This window comes from Saccostrea cucullata, unplaced genomic scaffold (assembly GCF_032062105.1).
Source record: "Saccostrea cucullata isolate Sc308-1 unplaced genomic scaffold, CSIRO_AGI_Scuc_v1 ctg8488, whole genome shotgun sequence".
In the NCBI taxonomy this organism is placed as follows: domain Eukaryota; kingdom Metazoa; phylum Mollusca; class Bivalvia; order Ostreida; family Ostreidae; genus Saccostrea; species Saccostrea cuccullata.
In genome coordinates this window covers 21,784-27,423 of record NW_026926168.1, presented here as the reverse complement: position 1 = coordinate 27,423, position 5,640 = coordinate 21,784, and the positions used below count along the sequence as shown (strand labels likewise).

The window sequence follows — 5,640 nt, the reverse complement described above, 5'->3', positions numbered from 1 at the left end:
AACGGTCATCATTGACGTTCCAAACATGACTCAGAACGTTTCATCCAAACGGAAAATTTTACCACTTCAATGCGCTTCATTGTATTTGACGAGATGGCGGTATAAGTAAAATTCTCTTTGTTAACATTTTATTTTTTAAAGATTTTATAGCAGTGACACTACTTTCAGATCAACCCTACACAGGTCTGGCCTATTTACTTGAAACCTTGTAACTGTAAATTGCATTCAAGGACATCACATTGCACATTGCTGTTCAGTCATGCACCTTGAGCTAAAAAAAATGCAAAGAATAACTTTTAAATATCTAGCGTTGGAAGTAATTTTAATTATTTACCTGTGATTTTGTGTTATCATTTAACATGGACTTACTAACACTGTTAGGGTGTATAGTGGTGTTATTTTTTGTCATAAAGTTGGTTGAGCTGTATATGCGTACACTTTACTTAGACACAAAGAATAAGTGTGTTTTGGTAACAGGGTGTGATACGGGATTCGGACATCTGCTGGCACAAGAGCTAGACAAAAGAGGAATTCGAGTTTCGCTTCCTGTTTGACTGAAAAAAGGGGAGAAAAAGCTCCTGGAGAAGTGTTCCTCTAAAGCCGTCGTTTTCCGCCTCGATGTGACAAAAGAGGAATCCATTCAAAATGCAGTTAAACTGGTTAAGACTAAAATCGCTGGAAATGAACGTACGTTTTAATGTGTTTTATTTATTTATGAATTTAAGTACATGTATGTTTTTTACCTGGTTACGTGTTTTTATTAATTTATAGAGCTATACGGGCTACGTACTTGTACCTATGCATTATAAGCTAGGTGAATTCTTAAGTATTATACAATTCTTAAACTTCCAATACATGGGGCCCTCCGTTTCTTTTTTACACAGTGCTCTGGGGTTTGGTCAACAATGCAGGTGTTTTTTTACTGGCAGCGCCATTAGAATGGCAAGCTAAAGAACAGTACGAGAAAACCCTGGCTGTCAATCTGTATGGTGTCATCGAAATGACAAGGGTCTTCCTCCCTCACTTCGAAGTCAGAGGGCGGGTTGTCAACATGTCTTCCATTGCTTCCATGTTAGCCTTTCCAAAACTGGCGCCATACAACATCAGTAAAGCAGCCTTAGAATGTTCACAGATACGTTAAGGTGAAGAAGATATCCTTAAATCAAACACACTTAACATTTGAGGGCTGGATGGTTGTGGCCATTTTGCAGACTATTTTGATCCCTTTAGAAATAGAGATATAAAGATATACAAAAAAGAACTAGTTTAAAAACTCAAGAATTTGAATTTTTTTCTTTGCCAAATGATAGCTGTCAGTTAAAAATATCATATCTAAAAGAAAATTAGTAATATCTGATAGTTAAATTGTTGAACCCCAGCCTCCTTAATGTAACATTTATTTCTGCAAAATATTGAACAGTTCATATGATTTATCTTACTGTAGAAGAGAGATGTATAACATCGGGTGACGGCTCATATCATACAGCCTAGTGGGTTCAAAACAAACATCATCCCGGCGGACGCCACTCACCGTCTACGTAAAGCGTTTGATGACCTTCCACAGGAGGTCAAGGACTTTATGGCGAAAAGAGCGTGAATATGGGTAAAGTATTAGCTCTGTTAATGATGAAAAATATTTATTATGATGATAAAAAAAATGAATGCGGGGTGGTATATTGTTACCACTTAATTGAAATTAATCAGTTGAATAGGTGATTTTTAGGTCACCTGGGTCACTCAGGTGACCTATTGCTCTCCGTTTTCGTCCGTCGTCGTGTGTTTACATTTGAACATTTTCAGCTACTTCTCTGAAAACACTAAACAAATTTCAACAAAATTTAATATGCGGCATTTATGGGTAAAGGGGAACAAACATCGGGAATTTTATTGTCCTTGTCGCTCTGGACCCATAGGGCCAAAACCATTAAAATAAATGAAATATTTAAAAAATCTTCTTCTTTACTTCTCGAAATCAAGCAGTCAAACTGTTGGCATGAATATAATAAGTATTGAGTCTTCTACCATAATTGTGAAAATTCATGGCCCCAGGGTCAGGGGTTCTAGTTCTAGGGCGGGGCTATATAGATGATATTCTAGGGCGGGGCTATACAGATGATATAATGAAAATGCATTATTTGTTTGACAATCTTCTTCTCTGCTCATAGGTATTAAATAAACTAGCTTAATACACAGTTATGATGAGCAAGAGTGCCTCTTCAAGAATTGTAAATGTAAAGGCCCCAGGGTAAGGCGTTTTGGTGTAAGGGCGGGCTCTATTATTAAAAGGAAAATACACTAATTCTTCCCTGCTTTCTTGGATATTAAATAAAATAAATACATATGTATGACATGGAAAAGTGCCTCTTCCATATTGTGAATTTTAAGGCCCCTGGACCAGGGGTCTTTGTGTAAGGACAGAGCTCCATTGATTATATAAAATTCATGGCCCCCGGGTCAAGGGTTCTAGTGCTGGGCGGGACGCGATTGATTATATAGTAAAAATGCAATAGTTCTTTGAAAACTTCCTCCCTGCTCTTGGGTAATAAAAAAACTAACTAAGTACATAATTCTGTTAAGCAAGAATGCCTATTCCAAAATTGTGAATTTTATGGCCCCAGGTCAGGATTTCTGGTGTTAGGGCGGGGCCCTATTGCTAATATAGTGAAAAAAAAAAATGCATAAAATCTTCTTCTACTCCTGGGTATTAAGCAGATTAACTACCTATATAGCTATGATGAGAAAGGACCTTTCGTCCAGAATTGTGAATTTCAAGGACCCTAGATGAGGGGTACCACAAGGGGTGGGCGGGGTCAACCTCCTTTACACGGAAAATGAATTTATTGAAATCTGCTCCTTGGTATAAATCAAACATTTTTGATAAGTAAGGGTGCCTTTTCCAAAATTGAGAAATGTGTGGACCTAGGATCAGGGTTCATGTGTGGTAGGGGCACTACTAATTATTGCTGAATAGTTGAACTACATTTTTTGTTCCCTTACACTGCCTATGGGTATTAAGTTACCAAACTAAACATGTGAAGTATTTAGGTATGATGAGCAATGGTGTGAATGCCATGGCGTCTAGTTTAAAACATGAACCAGATTCAATCATTGGAAAGTTGTTGCATGATGCTCAGGTGACTTATAAGGCCTATGGGTTTCTTGTTTTTACTTTCAAAAGCAATGTCTTAAGACTAATTACATGCTCATATTATTTTTGGTATGATCAATTTTAAAATGATTGATATGTTGTTACAGGCTCTTTCAACTTCTTTAATTCACTGTCTCGTTAAACGCCTATTAACAGGCTGCATAATGTTCATTTTAGAATGGCACAACGTAAGCAGTACTTTTTTATTTTAAAGAAAAACATTTCAAGATACAGATAAGTAAGTTAAAAATATATGCTTACATTTAATTCAAATCCTTTTCCATTTGAAGGGAAAAGAAGACAGTTTAAAGCCGCTTTAAATACTTAACTACATCATGTATTCTTACAGGGCACACAGAAGTCGTGAAAATTCAATCTCTTGGCGATCCTGACTTAACGAAGGTGACGAAAGTTATACAGCATGCACTGTTTGCGCGCTATCCAAGGTATAGATATCCTGTTGGAAAAGGGGCTGTTTCAATTTCTGGACATTTTCTCATTTTCCCGAAATTATTCCCGACAAACTCTATGCAATGTCAGCTCCATGAGCACAGGGCTATGGCACATTATTTGGCGCTGCTTAATGTACCTTTTATATAACATTTGATATTCTGGGGATATAGACAAAGCATTCATGACACGTTACTATAGAAGAGAAACATTATCCATTAGCCAATGCATATAAAAAATTGGGCTTGTTAAAAAAACTTAAATTTGTTGTCAACCGAAAAACTCTTTCACTCATGTACACAACCTTTATTAGGCCACAGTTAGAATATGCTTCCTTGGTGTGGGGTGGATGTAATATAGGTGACAGCGAAAAATTAGAAAACTTACAATTATGTGCTGCTAGAATTGTCACAGGATTAACTCTGTTAGCTTCTAAAGATGCACTTTATATTGAAACTGGATGGGAACCATTACATGTAAGAAGGAAAAAGACCAGACTAACTACAATGTATAAAATTGATAAAAACCAAGTTCCTGAATATCTCACTGATATAATCCCAAACTTACGATGTAATTCATCAAGTTACAGTACGAGAAACTCGCAGAACTATAACATACCCAAATGCAGATTGCAAGCTTACAAATCAACTTTCGTTCCCCTTGTTATTGAAGAATGGAACTCATTACCTCTTAATGTAAGAAATTCTCCCTCGTTATCTATTTTTAAAAAGTATATTTCTTACAATAAACAAATGCCACCCTCTTACTTCAGTTATGGAACTCGACGCTTAAATATAATACACACGAGGCTTAGACATACTGTGTGCTTAATAGCGATCTTTTTCGATGTAATGTGATCTTGAGTCCACTATGTTCTTGTGGAAGAGTGGAGGACACTCATCATTATTTCTTCTCATGCAAAAAATATACAGAAGCCAGGAAAGAATTTTTTGACAAATTTTTGCGAATGGGTAAATTACACACTGTCGATACTCACACTTTACTCTGGGGGAGACAAATCGTTAAATGATTTTGAAAATGAATACCTATTTTCTATTGTACAAACTTTTATTAAAAAGTCAGGACGATTTGGTTGATACAATAGTTATTTCTAATTGTAAATCTTATACAGCATGTCTATTATATATGAAATGTATTCTATTGAATGTGTTTTACTCTGATTATTATATATTATTATTATTATTGTTATTTCATTTAAAGCAGAAACCCATGTATGTAAATATGTTTGGTATAATGTATAGTAGGGAGAGGGCGTAATAAGTTTTTAGAACTTTTGCCCAACCCAATTGTAAAGTATAATCAATAAAATATGTTCAAATCACAAATCCATTATAAAATTGTACAACCGCGACAGGTGGATGTTGTGCATTCCGCAATGCTATCTACAAAATGTAATATGACGTAAACGACCGTTTGAGTGACTTTCTTTAATTTCATTATAAATAAAATTTGATTTTTATTGCTTGCAGGCTTTACAGTTTGTTATTTTTCTTTTCCCCTTTCTTGTTTGAAGAAGGGAATGGAATCAGCCGAGGTTTGCCGAAAGCTCTCGGCCAGTCAAAGTTTACGGAGATGACCGAGCGACAATCATGGTAGGGCTAATGCCAGTAAAAAGCTAATGTAGAAATACAAAATCAAGAAATTCAAAAGAATTATACGGCCTGATAGGCGTAGATGAGTTAACTGTTTAAGATTGTTGCTTAAGACGGTAAGCTTTTTTAATAAAGTGCCGCGCCACAGCATGATACGCCCGTCAAAAAAAAATACAATTTTCTTGAACATTTTAGTGTGCAAGAAAATCACGTCAACCTTGATTCCAAGATTTCCATGATTTTTCCATTCCTTCAAATATTTATCCATTTCCTGTTATCTAGGCATTAATTATAATAAATATTACATCATTAATAGATTTCTATGCTGGTTGTGTTAGACCTTGTCAAATGCCCATCATATTAAACAGTATCAAATTAGTCTTAACATCTTAATCTATACCAAATTAATTTTGAAAAGAAAAGCCTGGC

The 5,640-nt window shown here is 35.5% G+C and overlaps 1 pseudogene; it reads left to right on the top strand.

Moving 5' to 3' along the window:
• The first annotated feature begins 189 nt into the window (after positions 1-189).
• Positions 190-4,820, top strand: LOC134270993 (retinol dehydrogenase 16-like; annotated as a pseudogene).
• The last annotated feature ends 820 nt before the right edge of the window (positions 4,821-5,640 follow it).